This window comes from Canis aureus, chromosome 13, assembly GCF_053574225.1.
Source record: "Canis aureus isolate CA01 chromosome 13, VMU_Caureus_v.1.0, whole genome shotgun sequence".
NCBI lineage: Eukaryota > Metazoa > Chordata > Mammalia > Carnivora > Canidae > Canis > Canis aureus.
The window spans coordinates 50,956,694-50,977,621 of record NC_135623.1 but is presented as its reverse complement, the minus strand read 5'-3'; the positions used below and the strand labels follow the sequence as shown (position 1 = coordinate 50,977,621).

Sequence of the window (20,928 nt, the reverse complement as noted above, 5' to 3'; positions counted from 1 at the left end):
TGATTTGATATATATATTGTAAAATGATTACCACAGTGTAAGTTTAGGTAACATCCATCACCATACATAGTTACAATTTTTTTTCTCATGATGAGAACTTTTAAGATCCACTCTCATAGCAACTTAAAAATTAACAATACAGTATCGTTAAATAAAATCTTTTTAAAAACCCAACAATACGGTATCGTTAACTATAGTCACCGTGCCATACGTAACATCCCCATGACTTATTTGTCTTATAACTGGAAGTTTGAACCTTTTGCAGAGAGATTTAATAGCTTGTACAAAGTCGTGCCACTGGGGAGTGTCAGCACTGGAATTCCAACCCAGAACTGCACGATACATTCTCTTCCTGCCCACCATGCCAGGGTGTCAGGTGAGGTGTCTGGCAGTGAGCAAAAGGAACATGTCTCTACAGTGTTTGCTCACACATACCCACACTTGGCATTTGAAGTATCACTGGTGGATTGCCCTCTTTTCACCAGGAGTAAAAAGTAGTCCTTTTAGCAAGATATTTCAAAGAAGTTAAGATAAGAATATACTGTTTATCCATGTAATTCTAATTTTGTCCTCTTCCCTTCCATTTCTCTCTTTTCTATCTTCCTTTAATACTGAGATATCTGGTCATCATAGTCCCTTAAAATGTTTCTTTCAGTTACAAAAATTAAAGAAAGAGTTATTGTTTATTTTCAGTAATTTTTAAGAGCACCTGAGCCATAGAAATAGTTTCAGGAAACTGTAAAAACCCTCCTGATTAAATCAAACGCATAGCACTGAAGGTAGTGGGGATCTGGTCAGCAGTGTGGAAGAAAAAGTTCTAGACTGGGAATCGGGAGAACCCAGGTGTAATTCTAGTCCAGTTTCCAGGAGAAAGAGAGTAGAAGGCCTCCAAGCTTCTTCCATATCCCTTCTTTTTCAAAAACTCTGCCATCTGGAACTTCAGCCCAGGTGCTTTATTTTCTTTGTAGGGCCCAAACTAGAATGTCAGGACCAAAGAAAAACAGGAGTCTCTGTCCCTGAAATTCCACCCCTCCCACTAAGAATTGGGGGACACAAGAAGGGTTTCTAGGAAGCTAGGATGTTCTGTTTCTCTCTCTGGCTGCTGATTGCATGCATATGTAATTTTGTGAAAATTCACCAAGCTGTGTGCTCTGACAGTACTTCTGCATTTGTTAGGGCTAATTGGCTTATTCACAAATAGGTGGGTCTCCATGCCAAGCGGTCACCTCCGAGCCATCAATCTGAGTGCACTTTCACTTCAGAGACTACGACAATGATGATGAGGACAGCATCCTTTCAATTATCCACCTTTTAGTCTGCAGGAACATTTCCATTTGTAGCACGAACTTATTGCCCTGAACTAAATGACATGGAGGCTGATAGATCTGATTCCTGTTGTGTTTCAAATTGGAAAGCTATTCTGTATGGTTTATAGCACTTCTTTGATGTACTTGCAGTAGATGAACTGTAGTCTGTCCAGCTGTTTACCAGAGGGGGGAAGTTTTCATTGTGATGGATCTTCCTGATCCAGATAATGTTATTTGAGGCTAAAAGAGATGTGCTCACAACTAGCCCCGTCTGTCCCTCACCAGCCTAGTTTGGTCTTAGAACGTGGGCAAATTTCAAAAGAGAGCTATGGACTCCATTCAAAACTCCTTGTAGAGAAAAGTGTTTGCATCAGGCACTGTCAACTTTGTATCACAGTTAGCCCTTCTCAAAACTACAACTAATGGGGTCTCTGCAGACCAGCATTTGTGGGGTTCACACACTAAAGTGTAGGCCCACGGTTTTTTAAGGGTGGTAAGCTTTGCCAAGGAGAAATTTGTACCCAGTTTGGATGCCTCACTTGAGCTATCTATCAAGAGCCACGAAGACAGGGGGAGAAAAGAAAAACAACTGTGGTTGTTTGGCTAAGCCTCTTTATCTCTGCCCACATGGCACAGGGGTTGAATCACTTGGTACTGAAGATAATCATCAACACTTTCATGTTTGTTCTTTGTGGGGAATGTAACAGCCAAAAGCCCTGGGGGCCGTGGCCACTTTGGCCCTGGCCGAGTGTGTTCCTGCGAGCACAGCAGATGTGTATGTGCTCACATAAAATTTTCTGCACACCATTTATAAGGCCTCGGCTGTGCCTTGTAGCCATGATTTTTACTTTGCAAAGACTATTGAGGTGCCTCAAGAATGAATAAAAGGCCAAATTCTCAAGAATGTGTAATGGATGATGAAGAGTATTTGTTTAAAAATTGGAATGTAGTAACCTCTGGCTTCTGTTTGGGACCGGCTAATTCAATCTGCAAGGCCTTTTCTGTATCTACAATATGTTCTTCCATTCCTTTGCTATATCAAAAATACATATTCTCATTTCATGCAATTTCTACTTTGTGTTTATTTCTTTGCAGCGCAGCCGCTGCCCTCCAGTAACCCCGGTAGAAAAAACAGTCAGTGCAAACTAGACCACGTATTTTCATTGAAACAAAGCCATTCTGTATTCCATATGTAGGCCAAATGAATGCTTCTCCATGATAAGAAGGACACCCCCACATCACACCCCAACCCTTTCTTGATGTCGTTACAGGAATGACAGTCGGGCTTCATTTTTTGGCAGTTCTCCCTCATGAAGCATCTTTCCATTTCCAAGTACTTATCATTTCTGTTGTCCACGTATCATCCAGAAAAGAAAAGTCAACTAGAGGCACAAAAGTATGGGTAGTTGAATTTGCTTAATGATATTTGGTTCCCTGTACCATCTGCTAGAGTTCAATTGCGATATCCCGTGCAGAAGTCCCTCACGCTCTTCCAACTCAACGGGTCCCAGACTAAGCATAACATTTCCCCTGACCCTTCCAAAAATAATTAATCAGTTTATTGGTTTGTTAATTGATTAAAGCCCTCCTCTCTGTCCTGCGGTTTTCTTTCTTGGTGGATAGCATCATCATCGTCACCCACCATGACACAAACCTGAAGGTTGGACACCATGTGTTTGGGTTTCCTTAGAAGCAGATCTTGAGACAAAGATTCAAGTGTTGTTTTCTAGCAAGTGATACAGGAAGCACTGGGAGAGGAATAGGGAAGAGAGCCAACGAAAGGAAGGCAGTTAGTAAAGGGAATGTAATCGCACAGGTCACCTTCTATGGACAATTAGAGTTAACTTCTGGGAAGCACTGGAGGGTGCCCACCTCAGCTTTCCTCCCCGGGAGGTCAGAGAGCCAGGATATTTATGTGGTCAGTCATCCATCAGTCAAACCTACTCTCAAGAGTCAACTCCCCAGTACTCTGGCCTCCTACACAGGAGGACAGAGCAGGCTTCAGGGACCAGAGGAGCCCTTGGAAACATATGCAGGTGCTGGCAGTGGAAAGGCAGGCATTGAAGCGGTAACGGCCATCATTGATGATGATGTATTAGCGGCCTGTCTCTCATGATTACCTCTTCCTCTCCTTCCACTTCTGCTCAGTTACTTTTCCCCCGGAGTGGATTCTCCCCCACAGCTCTTTCCTAAATGCATTCTTCTCTTTCAGTCCCAACCACCAATAACTTCATTCAAGTCTCCAGCATTGGTCCTCTGGATTATAGCAGCCTCTGATTGATCTTGCTTTGTCCAGGGTCACCCCCACCAGTCCCTTCTCTCCATTCTGCAGTCATGCTCTTTCTAGAAAGTGGATCTCATCATGTCACTCTCAGCCCTGTTGGCTTCCATTCCCCTCTGGAGAAAGCCTAACTTTTGCACACACACTCTCCTGGACACTACCTGTTGGTTTGGGTTTTTTGGATTTTTTTTTTTTTAAGAGTCTCTTTTCTTTGGAAATCATTCCCTGCCACTCCAAAACTGGATTAGCCACCACTTTCTTTGATATCCTTGGATATTCAGAATTCCCTGTTTACTCATCACCTTCTTGATTAACTGCAAGCTCTTTGATGGGCATAAACAGTCTTGTTAATCATTCTATCTCCCAGAAGCTAGCACCTAATATAGTTGCCCATCAAATCATAGGACAAAAACATATTGTTGAAAAACCATGCTGTTTGTAAGAACTAGTATTAAATGTTCGAAGGAGAGATCTGATAAGGCTTTGATTATAACACAGATCTGGTTTTGACTACAGATAAAAATGGATCCCTTTATAAATATAAGATGTGCAGTAAAACCCTTTCCAAATATAGTTGGTCTCTCTATCTAATGTGAGTAGCACACTACCATGATGTAACTCTCTTTTTTAGAATTAAATGGTTTAGCTTGACAAGAGAAAGATTTCTGTGCTGTTGCATTCATTTTTTTTTCACCTTAGATATAGATCTAACTTTCAACCACCAAAGAAACTATAGGGCAGCATTTTTGAAGTCAGAGAGTGGAAATGGAAGTACAAGAAGAGTTTAGATGGTTTGATGTGAAAGGCCAGTAGCTGAATTACTGTTATTATTACACTGATTTTCACCTGTAATAATAAACTTACCAGGCATAAAATTCCCTATGTCATTAATCTCATATTAAAAAGCCTGGAATTATTTCATACAGAATGTTTTTCCCATCTGCGAGCCAGCTGCTTTATCAAACGAGTTTCTCTTTTAATGTAAATTATTTTAATTTAAGGACAGTGTTATATTTTGATCCAAATAGGGCAAGAGTTCACATAGGAGTCTCTCATAAATACTAAAGAGAAATTTTGTGTGAGACAGATTTGAATTCAGGCCTGAATCTCCCTGGAAATGAAAACATCCCCCACCCCTTTCAAATCATTAAAAAATTATACATGGCTTTTTCCTCTTGCTGGGAAACACGTTCCACAAATCTTTTGACACTTCTTCCATTGCTTCTTACACATGAAGAGAGAAGCTGTTTTCTACAGCTCTCAGGCTGCAGAGCTCTCTGGTCTTACAACCCTCTCCTCACCTCTTCGCCTCTTCGAAAGACCATGGAGTTGGCCTTCCTAGAGCTGGAATGAACTCACATGCACAGCCATTCTTGCCCTCAGCTCCCTCCTTTCTTAGTGCCTCTGCATCCTATCTCATCTCAAACCTTTGGTTCCCTTTTTTTCTACTGTGAGCCATTGTGGGGCTCACAGAAGGCAAGACTTCATTGAGAACTCTATTAAACACGTAAATAAGAAAATGTGTTCTCACAGTTTCAGAGAAATTTGATGGTCCATGTTACTTTGTGAGCTTGGAACCTGATGTCGCATTCTAGGAATTTAATCAACAAATAGACTTGAATAAGTAACACTACAGTATATGGACAAGATGTAAGGTATACGGACAGAGATGTGCTTTGCAGCATAGAGATTTGAAACAGATTCAATGTCCATAGGTAGGGAGCGGATGAAATGAGCCATGGGACATTGCATGGAAAACTTCACAGCCATTAAAAAAAAAAGGATGAAGGGATCTGAAAAAAGAATGAAGGAAATCTGTAGGAATTTTATTTAAAAAGATGTTCAAGAGATAATGTTAGATTGAAAAAACAAACAGAAAAAGAAACTGGTTACATAAAGCAGGTGTAACATGATCCCATTTATGTTTTTAAAAAAGAAAAAAAGAAGTGATGCATTTATGTGCACATAATATGCTTGCATGTGCATTGATAATTTCTCAACCAATAGACTGTTAACAGTGACTACCACCAAGGAGTGAAAAGGACTGGGGTTGGGTGGAGAGGGATATTAAGGGAGAGGTATTCGTTTATTTTTCAGTTTATATCCTTTGTTCTATTGTTTTTACCATTAATTTGCATTACTTTTATAACTTCTATAAATTAAAGAAAGTGAAGTGTGTGTTAAAATCACTTTTTTAGAATCTGTTGTTTACACATATGACTTAGAACCTTAATGAATAATCTGTAAATTAAGTGCACTACTAAAAATAATAGACAAAGCAGTGATTCTCAGCCACCTTCCTTCAGTGAGCAACCTCAGCTGGAAGCCAGTGAAGTGACTATTTTGTACAGTTCATGAGAATATAAGGCAGGTTACAAATCCCCTTGAATGGTATGATCCCATAGTATATAAAACTCAGGAAGGATAAATATAGAAATATTAATTGCTGTTTCTGTCTACTTAGGATTTCAAGTGATTTTTACTTGTATTTTATGGACTTCTATTTTACAATAAACATATATTATTTTTATAATCAGAAAACATCAACAAGCTACCTTCATTTTGAACAAGGAGAGATTATCTTGTATGTTCTGGTGCTGAATGCCTGACACCAGATCTTTCTGGAAGTTTCTGTCATAAGGATGTGGAGCTTTGGACAAGGAGATCAGCTTCTGCAGAACCACATTAAAATGCAACCCCAGCAAAAATGTTAGACTTTTACCTAAAAGCAACAAATATGAATGGAAATATTTTAAGCTAGAAGAGTTGAAAATGTAAGGGAAAAAAAGCTTGTAAGTGGTGTTTGGAAGTAGAACCCATCTTAGGATATCAAAAGCACCTCAGACTAAGTAAGGCATACTGTTTCAATGCCTTGTGTTTATTGGCACCTACTACCTTCACGATTTCCCCATCCTCTGTTACACGCACCCTTGGGTACTTTTTCCCATCCAAGCTTTCCAGTCAAAATGACTCATCCATCTGCAGAATCTAATTCCTGCCTAAAGTATCCAGGAATGAGTCACTCAATCGGTTGCTTCTCTTTTAACTTGAATGGAATTAGGCTCAGGGACTTTGGTTTGAAAGATTCATGAATGGGTGGGTCCCGGGAAAGGCAGTGGTGAGGTTATCTGGGAAATCAGCTGTATTATAGAAATGAGAAAAAGGCTGGGGAAACAGAATAATTTAGGGAGTCAGACAGCCCAAAGGGAGAATGATTTACAGAAAAAGATTAAGTCCAAACTCTGGCTGTCAGTTTTTGCTAGAGGATGGCAGCAGGAATTAATTGGTTATATGGATTTTAGGTAAGTATTTTGTCTTTCAGGCAAAATGACTCATACCAATTATTTTCTTGCTCACTAATTTTGTATGTACTGTGTAGGTACATGCCAAAAGAATAGCAGGGGAAAATTTTACTCAGAAAAAAAAAATGTGTACTCTTGCAAATGCTTTTAACATGTAGGCATGCTTTCGGTATGTGAAAGTTATTTTTGACACTATTTTTGGCCAAATTGGTTTTCATTTTTATGAAAAATGTTAATTTTTAAAGCACTCCGGTCTATCTCCCAACTGTTACTTTTATCACTCGAAAATGTGGTATTTTAAAAATATCATCACTGGTGTCATACTAAGACTTGCCTTGAATTACATGCCTTTCATAGTAATTAATGTTTTTTTTTTTAAAAAGGCATTTGGACATGAAAAAGGAATAAAAATGAAAGTTCACCAAAATGTTCATAGCAGTTGTCTTTGAGTGGTGATGGATCTGTGGTTGTGTTCCTTTTTATTTTTTTTCCACTTGTCTGTTCTTCTCATTTTCTATCATCACCATGGAACACTTTTATAAAGAAAGAAAACTAATTTATTAGAGGGAGTAAGGTGTTAAGGAGCAGAGAGAAGGTTCACCGTGCTTTAAGTTATACTCTAATAATTATGGTCACACCCAAGATGAGTCTTGTTGAAGGCTCCTAAACGTCTTGTGTTACAATGAACAAATATCGGCAGAGTCATTTCTAAAATATTCTGTTAAATATCCTGCAAGTTACTAACAAAGAGCTGGAGCCCTCATGTGAAATTCGTATATGACCACATTCATTTAAATATATATTTTGGTTTGGGTACTTACTCAGCTCACTTGAGGACCAGTTAGAGCTTCAGGATGGTTACTTATTTTGAACCTTACAAGGAAGATTAATGAATTAAATTTACCTTAGGGCACCCACTGTTGGAGCAGAACTGCACACTATCTTATTTAACTTGGCCGTGGAAATAGTGTTTCAGGGAACACTTCACTGGAGAATTGCATCACACTGCTGGCCTCATAAATGTCATTCATTTAGGCATTATTAATAACATGATAGCTGCTCTGGAGGAGATTTTCAGGAGTTCTACCAAAACAACAACAATGAGCATTCACATTTCTATTATATCTTTTTAGTCAATTACAAGGATACTCTCAGTGGCTACAGACAGGTACACTGACCCTCCCCTTCTGTTGGCTTGCATTCTGTTCCATCAGGGTTGAGGGACAACGAGATGTTATGAAATGAGGATGATGTATAAAAGGATTTGAGTTAGGGGCGCCTGGGTGGCTCAATCAGTTAAGGGTCCGACTCTTTGATCTCAGCTCAGTCTTGGTCTCAGGGTCATGAGTTCAAGCCCCACAATGGGCTCCACTCTAGGTGTGGAGCACCACTTAAAAAATAATAACAACAATAATGTAATAAAAATAAAAGGATCTGAGTATCATTAAATATCCGGTAAACAGTGTGAGAAGCCATGGTGAGAGGTATGTACCAGTGGGATGAAAAGAAAGTTCATTCACTCATCCAACAAATAGTTAAGAAGCTGCTATTATATACCAGGTACTTTTTGGTCTTGAGGACAAGCAGTGAACAAAACGAAGTCTCTGTCCTTATGGGGTATACACTTAAGGGAGAGAAGTAAACAATAAGCAAATAATTACACAGAGTGTATATAATTATGTACACACACACATATATAATAACATCCCTAAAAACATGTTATATATATTTATATGTAATATATAATAACACCATAGGAAAACTAAGCAAGGTGGGCAGGGGGTGCGGTGGTGGAGAAAGCTCTCCCTAAGGTGTCTAGCAGAGACCTGCAGCAAGCGTGGGAGCAAGTCTTGTCGCACCATACACCAAGTGGGGTAGAGTGTTCAGGGTAAAGGGGGCAGTAACCTGAAGGCCTGAGGGGAGGGCGAATTTGGCAGGAGAAGTGACAGCCAGAGGAGAAGCAAGGCTGGAGGGAAATAAAGGAGAACGGCTTATAGGGAGGGCTTCATGGTGAATAGCGGGGACTTGGGCTGTTAGTGCAAGTATGCCAGGAACCAGTGGAATGTTTAGAGCAGAGAAATGGCATAATCTCACTTCCATTTTAAAGAGTTAATCCGACTCTTTCTTGTTTAATCTTTAAAGCCCAAATAAAGTCCCCTGAAGGGCTTAGTGGAAACAGAGAGGCCCTACAGAAAGATAAGAGAGGCAAAGAGAGTTAATTTAATTTGCTGAGTATTATTTTTATAGTGGGTAGAATCTGTGCATATCCCTTTAATAATTAATTATTGATAGTAAGTGTTGCCTGGTATTTGCCTCATTTAATCTTTCTTACTATTAAGTTATTTTAAAAGAGATTAGATTTCTATTATGTTTGGTTGACATTTTGATGTTCTTTCTCAATTATTTAAAAATGGCTATCTAGATATTTAACTGAATATTTATTGGAAAAAGGCTGCAAAACTCAACCTAATAAAAAGGCTCAGAAAGTTACAGAATTTGAAATCAGAAATTTTTTAAAACAAGACAAATTCATTATTTAGAATTCATTGTAGAAAAGAGAATGCCTTCATAAGAAAGGTGACTTTAGCTTCACATAAGAATTGCTCCAGTATTATTTGTAAAGAGCTATGTCAGGGAACTATGAATTCACCAATAAAACTGCAAATTACTCTAACAGATGCTTACAAAGTGTGCCTAGAGGCTATTGTATATGTTCGTTTTGCCAGTTCTGGCAATGAAGATGAGATTTACAATCCTAAAACCACTAATGATGGCATTTTACAAATGTTATACCCAATTATATTGTGTAGACAAACAAATTCATTATTTACAACAGAATTCCTAAATATTTGTTATATACATGCATTACTGACGATCAGAAGAACTCATATTTGCTAGCACCGTAGTATGAATCTTTTGCAGTGGGATTCGCCTCTGCCCCATTCGTGGAAATAGTATTGCATAAGGAATTTCTTTGTCTTCCATTCTTAGAAAGACCACCAACTACTAAATTATCAAAAACCTTATTACTAAGTAAGATCACTACCACCATCACTGAGGCATGCAGTTTCAAGACAACCTTTTGGCATATATGCCACATCTCACCTATCACCTCAGATGTTGAAATCCCTTTTTAAAAAATATTTTGTTGGGGCACCTGGGTGGCTTAGTCAGTTAAGCATCTACTTTCAGCTCAGGTCGTGATCCCAGGGTCCTGGGATGGAGCCTTGCAACAGGCTCCCTGCTCGGCTGGGAGTCTGCTTCTACTTCTGCCTCTGCTGCTCCCCCTTGCTTGTGCTTTCTCTTGCTCACCCTCTCTCTCAAATAAATAAAATCCTTAAAAAATAAAAATAAAAAATATTTTATTATCCATAATATCTGAGGAAATGTAGCTTCTTCATAGATTTTTCAAGATTTGGTTATACAAAAATATTTTTCAGCCACTACATTTTAAAGTGGTTTTGGGAGTTTTGTTTTGTTTTGTTTGCCATCAGAATAGAATAGGTGATTCTCTAGTCTAGACCTACTGCCATACCATTTTTCAGCCAACCCATTCAGAGACAGTTTGCTGAGATAGGGAGTGAGATAATATGTTTCAATGATAAAATAAACAGTCCACTCCTTGCTGGCAAGCTATGAGGTTGACTACTTAATATGGGGCTAGAGAGTAAGTATGAATTGCAGTTTCCTCCAGGACGATGCAAGCAAGCTTCAAAATTCACTGGAGCAAGGGAAGAGGGTGTAGAGACAAACCTTTACCAGTTGGTAGTCCAGTGAGGTCCATTTTCATTTGTGTGTGTGCATGTTCATTTCCTTGTTCCAAACGAGAGCACACTGGTCAAAAATCTCTAAAAGGGCTTTGCAATTTTAAACAGAAATTTCTACCTAAAAGATTTTATAGCTAAAAAATGGAAGTTTTAGTCAACTAGTTGTACCCTCGCAATGGTGGCCCTTCTTCAGGGTAACACGCCATATATTAGAACAAGTCATAATAAAAAGAAATGAATTTAAGGATAACTGCAACCATTTTGAGAAAGTGGATTTTTTTTGTTGTTGTTTGCATAAATAACCCAACCAGGATGTTCCTGTGTGCTTAGCACACTGAATGCATTGAAGTCATTTTTGTTTTATTGGGGAACTGGGATAAACCTGCAGTTAGACCTTTGGGAAATCATTACTGGCTCAAGCTAAATGATACCGCTGACTCTATTACATTCTTAGAGTCTTGGGGAGTCATATACACTGATTCATAAGGAATCCTTTGATGAATTGGAAAAAACTCTCTGCTCAGAAGGAAGGCAGAGAAGACGCCTCACAGGTCAGATTTTGTGGTCAGCATTCTAGAGATGATATTAACTCCTCTCAGATTACATCCATAACACTTTCCAAATCCTTTTGCAAACAGCTGGATTCCAACATGACTCTTGGTTTGTGCAACTGAGAACTAGGAAGTGATTCTGATACACTGTTTCCTAGCAAAGAAGTGATTTTCTTACCCTCTTGCAGGTGGTAACAAGCTTGGGCTCACTTTTTTTTTTTTTTTTTTAAATTGCCGAGGTAGGCAGGATTAAAGAAATTTCTGGAAGAAAGACCTGTAAGTCTGCACTAGGAAAAGGATATTTGTTTTTTTATGTACCAGTTTTGATAGAGTTGGACTCTTAAGAGACTTTATCATAATAAAGTAAGTGGAATGATGTACTGAGATGGTATATCTTTCAAGCTTTTTTGACAAAAGCCCAGAGTAAATTTCATGTTTATACATGAGTGTGTGTTTCTATGTGCTAAATGACAATATAAAATATACAGAGAGAGATTGGTTGGTTAATAAATCAAACAATCTTTACATATGTACCATATGTAACATTTTCTAATCTATCCAATTTTATTTCACCATTTCTCTATACTGGTTGAGACCCACTCACTAAGGTCATTTCACGATCTGCCAGTGGGTCACAACTGGACATTCAGACATCACTGGGCTATAAGGATACCTAGAGTCTTCTCTCACCTTTGAGTTCCCTTCTGGCAAATCCCAGAACTACCATCTTTGGTTTTGACTCAGCAGGCTGGTTTGTGCCAAACACCTTGTGGATCCGAATTCCCATTTGTATTGAAATAATTGTAGTGAAATAATTGTAGTGAAATAATCACTCCAGAATCAGAATTTGCAGTTAATTTGAAGCTGTGCCCTGCTGTACTAAAAACAAACAAAACAAAAGAAATCAAACCCTTTCCCAGTGTGGTCTGGTAATATTTGGCTTTGTATCTAGGTAAGAAAGAGAAAGTAATGATTTTACATTTGAGTGAATTTCATTGAAGAACAAATGTTTCTGAATGGCTTTTCAAAATCTCAAAGTAATGTCAAAGTGGACTTAAGTGGAAGGAAAATGATAGAAGAAATGTTTAAAGTTCTGTCATTAATTGAACTATTAGGGTCCTTAGTACCTGAAACTAGTCTGGTTTTGTACCTTGGATATAGGTAGCTATGACAATGCCCAGCCTTCCTTCTTATTCATGTGTTAGATAAGGGATAATTAACCCCCTCTCCCCAGTGTGTTGCCTTTAATTTCCATTATTGGAAATAATCTCTTCCTATGAATAGCAGATCACCGCTCCTGCCACTTCCACCCCCCACTCCCAACCTCCATGAAGGGTAAAATGCTCAGATTGAATTAATGGAAGTTTTTGTTTGCCAGAAATGATGGATTGCAGTAATGAGCTAAGATTTTAAAAGCATATGTAATACTGAAAGAGAAAAGAAGATAGGTCTTGGATTCCACCCACTCCAGAAATCAGCAAAAGAGAGAATTCTTTCAATTAAAACATAATGTCATTTTCATCCCACCCTTGGGGCATTACTTCTGCTTTGTTGATGAAAATGAACATCAAATTGATGGGCTTCCCACACCCTGACAATCAGCAATTATGCCAAAGGTGCTGGGGACCTTCCTGATGAGTGTAGTGATCCAAAAGAAATTCAAGGTGACAGCTTTTCCCTCACCTCACCCCCAGAATTCCACAGGTGACAGGCCTGATGTATCAGTTCAGAGTACATTTCTTCCCCCACTTTCTCATGGGAAAGAGATTTTTGAAGCTATTATTCGCTTTGAATGAGTAGATCCCATGGAACTTAGCAAAGTTCCATTCGCCAAAATAGATTCAATGCTAAGTATTCTGAGAGGTATCAAGGTAGAAAAACTTGACTGGTAGGGCTAAAAAAGCTTACATGTTTGACAATACCTGCAAATCATTCTCACTTATTACATATACATAATATCCAAATATGTGAAAATACGGTGCTCGCAACATATAGAGGCTAAAAGAAACTGGAAGCTGAATAGGGCAATGCTCTCAATTCTGAAGGGTCAGATTTTCAACTGTTATTAGAGTTTCTATAAAAGAATTCTCTTCATCCAGAGGGTTATTATTTTTTTTACTTCACATAATTATTTCCATCTTAACCTTGGATCGAGGAAGTTGGACTAATAGTTAAATGTGCTTGGAATTATGCCTCTGACTTTTTGACTACCCTGTGAATTTTCTTATTGAATGCTTGGTAAACTTAATTTGAAAAATAATAATCAGCTCATGCTCCTTGCCCCTGGTAATCACCAGGGCACCACTCTCATGAAAAAGTATATTAAGGATCTACCTGTCTGGATCCCTGCTAGAATTTAAATAGTCACAATCTCTGCTTTCCCAAAAGCTGCCACCTGCGATACATGAAATGTAGGGTTCTTAACTCGGGGTGATTTTGCCTCCCAGAGGACAGCTAGCAGAGTCTATGATATTTTTTTTCATTGTCATGACTAAGGGGAGAGATGCCACCGGCATCTGTTTGGTAGAAGCCAGCGATGCTACTAAACATCCTACCATGTGTGGAACAGACTCTATAACAAAGAATTATCTGGCCCAAAATATCAATAGGGCTGAGGTAGAAACTCTGCCTTAGGAGTTAGCAGATGTGTACAAAGGGCATGTTGAAAGCTTAAGCTCATTGAGCAGATATACAAATTAAATGATACCACTTCAACTGTGTGTAAAACATGTATTTCTAGAAAAATTTTAATGTTTCTAAATGACAGTTTGGTTATTTAATAGCTCTATTAACACTTGCACTTGTTCCATAATAAACAACTGGTCAATTTTGACACTATTTCAGTAGATCAGTAGTATGAAAAACAAGCATTAAACATGACAGGATCTTGTTCATGAATTATCATTAAAATCTCAGGAAACAGTTTGAGAGTCGTACACACCATAAACTAGCTGAACATACTTTAAATGATCCAAGACATTATGTGTATTTGTTAGGATAAAGTTTTGCCTGTAAAAAGGCCAAATAACAGTAGCTTAAAACCAGTAGAAGTTTATCTTTCTCTTAATGTAGCAGCCAGAGCAGAATCAGTGCGGGGTTACTGTGTGGCATCAGGGTGCTCAGGCTCTTGCTTTCTATCTTGTTCTGCCGTCCTTGGCACACGGTTTCCATCTCATGGTCCAATATGACAGCTCCAGTGCCCACCATCCCATCCATATCATAAATAGCAGGGAAGCAAGAAGGAAGTCAAGGGCATGATCCCCTTTTAAGGGCGAGATCTGGAGGCTGTGCACACCACTTCTGCTCATCCTCTTGTCCAGAGCTTGCTCACATGGCTATAGCTACCCGTTAGGAAGACTGACTGTTTTGTTATGGAGCCGCGTGTCCAGCTAAAACTCTGAGGTGCCTTTATTATTAAAGAAAGAAGAAACCCATGGATGTTGGAGGACAGCTAGCTGTCTCTGCCTCAAGTATCTTGTCTTAGGTTAATTCAAGGTCAAGGAACCCAGAGACTGCTTAATAATTCCAGTTGGCCTTTGGTGAGGATAGAGGTCATAGACTACGATGGTGTCCACCATGGCCTGGTTTTTCACTCTGTTATATTAATCCTAAATCACATGAGAGGCAGTACTAGGGCAGGAGCTAAACCACCAGGGTTCAAATCTTTGCTCTGCCACTTGCTAGCTGAGTTGATTTTAGCAAGTTTATTTCCACTCTTTGTGCCTGGATTTCCTCCTTTTGTAAATTGTTAATGATGATAATCTCTAACTCACAGGGTTATGGTAAGGATTCCTGAAGTAATACATGTAGAATACTCAGAACAGTCTTTAACATAGTACCACTAAGAGCTCTAAACATCATTATTATCGTGAGGGTTCCTGCACCTGGCTAACTGATTTCTTATCAGCTAATTCGAGCCTTAATTTATTTTTTTTAGCCTTATCTTATTAAGCACAAAGATATCTATTAATTTCATTTGGTTTTAAAATCTCAATGAGGGCAGCCCCAGTGACGCAGCGGTTTAGCACCGCCTGCAGCCCTGGACATGATCCTGGAAACCTGGGATCGAGTCCCACGTCGGGCTCCCTGGGTGGAGCCTGCTTCTCCCTCTGCCTGTCTCTGCCTCTCTCTCTGTCTGTCATGAATAAATAAATAAAATATTTAAAAAATAAAATAAAATCTCAACGAGTATGTATTAATTTGATCTAATTTTGAGTTGTACCCTCACCCCTAACAAAGTATTAAAATGTGGTGTTTGACAAAACAAATGAATAAACAAATAAAAAGCAGAATCAGACCTATGAACAGAGAGAACAAATAGCTGGTTGCCGGGGCGGGGGGGGGGGGGGGTGTTGGGGGCGGGGGGGGGGGCGGTGATGGGCAAAGTGGGTGAAGGATGTAGTGGGAGGTACAGGTTTCCAGTTATGGAATGAATAAGTCATGAGGATGAAAGATACAGCACAGGGGATATAGTGAGTGGTATCCTAAGAACCCTGTATGGTGACAGACGGTAGCTACACTTGTAAGGGTAGCATAATGTACAGAGTTGTGAAATCTCTGTGTGTACACCTGAAACTAATGTAGCATTGTATGTCAACTATATTTCAGTAAAAAAAGAAAGTAGGATTTTTTTTACATTTTTTAAATTTAAATTCAATTGGCCAGCATACAGTATAGCACCCCGTGCTCATCCCATCAGTGCCCTCCTCAGTGCCTGTCACCCATTACCCCATCCCCCAACTCACCTCCCGTTCTGCAACCCTGTATTTCCCAGTTAGGAGTCTCTCATGGTTTGTCTTCCTCTCTAATGTTTCCCCACTCAGTGCCCCTCCTTTCCCCTATAATCCCTTTCACTATTTCTTGTATTCCACATATGAGTGAAACCATATGATTGTCCTTCTCTGATGGACTTCTTTCACTCAGCGTAATATCCTCCAGTTCCATCCACTAAAGTAGGATTTGATATGAAATGAAGATAAAGCTAAACTGGGATTGAGGTAGATTTGAGCTAACTCATGAATCAGTGGATTGCCAGCTTCTTACAACGAAGCCACATCAGTGGACAAGCTAGTCGGTGTAGACAACTAATGTTCCAGCTGCTTTGTCAACATATAACCTTGCCTCTCATTTGTTGATTTCTCTTTTTATTATTTTATTTATTTTATTTTATTTTTGATTTTATTTATTTATTCATGAGAGACACACAGAGAGAGAGGCAGAGACACAGGCAGAGGGAGAAGCAGGCTCCATGCCGGGAGCCCGACGTGGGACTCGATCCCCGGACTCCAGGATCGCGCCCTGGGCGGAAGGAGGCGCTAAACCGCTGAGCCACTGGGGCTGCCCTCTTTTTTATTTTTAAGATTTTATTTATTTATTCATGAGAGACACAGAGGGAGAGAGAGAGGGGAAGAGGGAGAGAGAGAGAGAGAGAGAGACACAGGCAGAGACACAGGCAGAGGGAGAAGCAGGCTCCATACAGGAAGCCTGACATAGGACTCGATCCCCGGTCTCCAGGATGATGCCCTGGGCTGAAGGCGACGCTAAACCACTGAGCCCCCCCACCCCTATCCCCACCCAGGCTGCCCACATTTGTTGATTTCTCAACAGAGGTCAGAGATTTCTGGTTTGATCCAACAAAGTACACTAAACTTGATAGTTTTCTTTACTTCTTAGTAAAGGAAGTTAAGAATTCACAAGAAAAACATTGGAAGTCAGAAGATCTACAAATGGCTGTAATTGTCTGACTTTCTACACTATTTTATATTTTAACATCTTGTAGCAGATATCCTTCCCTGACATCCTGTCTCATCAGCTCTAAGAAGCAAATGACTCAAAATAAAGTTAGAGTACCATTAATGCTGCAAACATGCTCGTGTGTGTGTGTGTGTGTGTGTGTGTGTATCAGAGAAAATCCTATATTGATGATAGTGTAGTTTGGCCCCTAAAACATCCATTGTTCATTGTTAGACTGTTGCATACTTTTTACTAGTGTAACTTTTGAAAGCCTGTGGCTATTTTACCTCTATACGGAGTGATAGAAATGCAAATCCTGTATATTGCTGCATTGGCACCGGATGTATTTTCTACAGGCTGTAACATACTCTGGAGTGAAGTTAGTGCGAGCAGCTGAACTTCTATATGCTATACATAAACCTTTGTCTTGATTTTCTTTTCTAAGTCCCTTTGGTCCTCACAACATAAAACTTAACAGGATGATTCTCTATCCATTTCATATTAAATTCAGTGAAGAAGGATGGTGGTGACTCCATAGCATTATTACTTTACCAACAAGAAATGACAAAACAATTTCATAAGTCCTATGGAAATGAAAATTATTTAGACTGACCTGTGCCAAAATATTTAGTAGGCTGGATAGTAAGCACTCAGAAGTTGTGTGGGTTTAACAACAGCATAATGGGAATTTTCAGATAAATCATTTCCATTTCTACCACAGAAGCTTTGATCTCTTAAAACTCAACATATTATAGAATAAGCTGAAAAATTATTCATGACTTAAAGAAACTGGTCTTAGAGTGTTAATTCCTCCAAACAGAAAAAGAAGAGTTCTATTCGTTTCTTCTTTCTTTTTAAAATAAATTAATACAGGAAACAGAAAGGCATAGAAGGAATGGATGGGAATGGAGACTGGTTGCCTTATGTTGGTGAACAAGCTCCAGTGAAAAGGGGACAAAATCCATTTCCCATAAGGCAGCATTTGTGAGTAGGGGGCTATGAATAAGCTCTTAAAAGTTTAGAGACTTCACAAATCTTTCCTTGGCCAATTTGAACAAAGCATAAGACTCATGTGAGTGACTAGGTAAATAGTTATAACTTGATAGAATGATAATCCTCTAACTAATATTATATAAGAACAGTAGAGGGAGTGTCTGTAAAAGGTCAGCATGAAACTTTTGAAAATAATTTTACATAAAGGCAAAGAGTCTGTCTTTAAGAGCAAGATCTGTACTTTCTCAGTTCTGCAGAGTCTTTTTTCCCCAGGACAGAGACTCATACTCTTACCTGAACCATATGATTTGTTTGTGGGAGACTCTTCAGCACCTCAGTGTTTGTTTTGGAATATGAAATCATACCAAGATTCCACTGATTAATACTTATTGCAAATGTAGTCCCAAGATTGTGTAACTTGGGGCTTTCTTAGAAGGACACCCCCAGTATGTCTACTTCTGATCAGTGTGTGTGGTTTGGATCTATGGATCTATGGAAAGGGGACAGCACCTACCATATAGGTCGTTGGGAAGAGCAATGATAGAACTTATTTCAGGTACTTTACAGAGTGCCTGGCACATCATTAACTCTCAATAAATTTTATTATTGGTACTGTTGCAAATTTCCTGCACAAGTGTTAAGAGGGTAAATGGAAAGATGATATCAACTTTTTAGAGTTGGTTAGAAATTCAATTTGCAACTGATGAAATAAAGTGTTCCTGCCACCCTTCTTCCCACCACCAGTTCACGGCTCCTGGCTCCTGGCTCCTACCACCCTCCCCCTCATCTCTTCTCTTCCCCACCTCCCCCTTTCTCTGCCACTCGACTAGTGTTACCAGTTTTCATGGCATCCTTCCAGAGATACTGTATATACAGAAAAGTGAAAACATATCTGTGTATATTGATATTTATTTTTGGAACATTTATTCATAAGCAGCCTTCACTTGAAAGAGTAAAAAACCCCCTTTCCAGCTGATAATTAAAATGGGAAATGAAGTAATCTCTTTCCTCTATGGTTGCAAATGGCAAGCAAGTTCTTCTACCCTGTGGAATCAAATGGTTATATCCTTCCCCATTTAACTAGAGATAGAGGATGTTAGCATCCTATTGATAGGATGCACATCGAGGCCCAAAGAAGTGGTTCAGTGGAGTCACGCTGAAGAATATTATTGTATTCAGTAGATCATTTTATCTCCATATAGAGACATGATTATTTAATTACTCGGCCAAATATATGGGTGCCCAAAATCAACAACCAACTCTCTATTATATATTTTTATATATTAGTTGACTGGCTCCATATTGAAAGGAAAATGGAAGCCTTAGTTGAAGACTGGTATAAGACACCCTACTCTAGCTGAACAGGTACAGCAAAGAATTTCAGAAAAATGACAGCCACTTCTCTTCTTTTATACATGCCCATTGCCCCACATAAAAGAACCTAATAAAACCGTGATTCAGCACTTCCACATTCTGTCCCTTAGGACAAAAATGGGTTAAAAAAGCACATTTATGATTATCATGGTGCCTTAGTAATGTGGTAATATTATCTGTAAGTAATGCAATGAGGGAAGCAGCAGCAGACGAGGTCACTCTGCATAAGCAGCTGATGGTGACTGGTGTCATCTGGCCCGTGCATGGTTAACAGACCTAGTCTAGGTATCATGGTTTGCCATTTTGGTTAAGCCTTCACTTCAGAAGAATAGGTGTGGGGATCCCTGGGTGGCGCAGCAGTTTGGCGCCTGCCTTTGGCCCAGGGCGCGATCCTGGAGACCCGGGATCGAATCCCACGTCAGGCTCCCGGTGCATGGAACCTGCTTCTCCTTCTACCTATGTCTCTGCCTCTCTCTCTCTGTGTGTGTGATGACTATCATAAATAAAAAAATAAAATAATAAAATAAAATAAATAATAAAAAAGAATAGGTGTGCCTGTCTGTTTGAAAACCTTCCCTTTGGAAACTCACTTTTTACCCAGGATTACCTCCCAAACAAGTATCTGGGATTTGGTGTTATTCAGTGCTCTGTCCTGCTGAGGATGTTATTGGTCTCTTGAGCAGTAGAAATAGCTCTGTGGATTTGGTCTTGATAAGTAAAGAGCTTTTCCATTGGCCTTTACCGTATCAGGTATGTGTGTGCTTTTTATATGAGAAATGTAGATATCTCTAGGAGTTTCACCTGACATTATCTCTTGTAAGATTAGAATGTGACCACATTTTCAGCTCTGAACACATCAACGGGACCTTGAGGCAAATTCATACGTTGAAAAAAAGAGCCATATGCTGTTAATCAGAATGTGGCAGCATTCCAATTCGAGGAGCATTTGTGAGTCCCCATATTAATATTAAATGTAAAAATCTTTGTTGATGCAACGTTAAGGTTACAAATGTGCACATGCCAAAATTGGGAAATAGCAGAAAATAAGATTCTCATGGTGACATCTGTTCTCCACTATAGTACATGTTCTATAATACAGTTTGAAGAATGATTAGTTATGCAAAGCCTTTGGTATGTGGTGTGATTAAGAACCTGAACTTCAGCATGTAGGGAAGCAGGAGGGATAAGGTGAAGACGTTACTAAGCTAAGACTGGTTCACTGCCAGTCAGGATTTTACGGTATGACTTTAAGCAATTAGTTGACCTGCACCTCAGGCTCTCTAGAAACTAGAAGTAATAATGTACCTTCTTTCTAGTTCTCCCTAGTTTACAGGAGGTGAGGCAAAGACTCTGCTGAGATGAAGTCTCCAACCGATGTTGAACTTTCATCATCAAAGTTAGAGGTAGTGGCTTTCTGTTATGGGGTAGGAAGTGGCACCCCAAAGAGTAGGACTTCTCAGTTTTGTCTATTTGCACGTAATTTATATTAATTTACATATATCATGCATCGATGCATATGTTCTCTCCTTTTCTATAATTAGTGAAATTTTAATCAAATCAACAAATATTTGTTGTTTACTATATTCAAGATCTGTGTAAAGACAAAAGATAAGTAGAGAT

The 20,928-nt window shown here is 39.2% G+C and overlaps 2 protein-coding genes across 12 annotated transcripts in view; one reads left to right on the top strand and one right to left on the bottom strand.

The window, feature by feature from the left end:
• Positions 1-20,928, bottom strand: part of C13H4orf51 (chromosome 13 C4orf51 homolog) — a 100,046-nt gene that overhangs the window by 2,371 nt on the left and 76,747 nt on the right. The window contains exons 11-13 of the mRNA XM_077846223.1: positions 7,795-7,973; positions 6,144-6,310; positions 2,962-3,055 (exon numbers count right to left, since the gene is read on the bottom strand). The gene's annotated coding sequence lies outside the window, so the exon portion shown is untranslated. The remainder of the gene's footprint in view (positions 1-2,961; positions 3,056-6,143; positions 6,311-7,794; positions 7,974-20,928) is intronic.
• The window catches only part of ZNF827 (zinc finger protein 827), a 168,936-nt gene that overhangs the window by 115,951 nt on the left and 32,057 nt on the right, over positions 1-20,928 (top strand). The gene's annotated exons all lie outside the window — the stretch shown is intronic.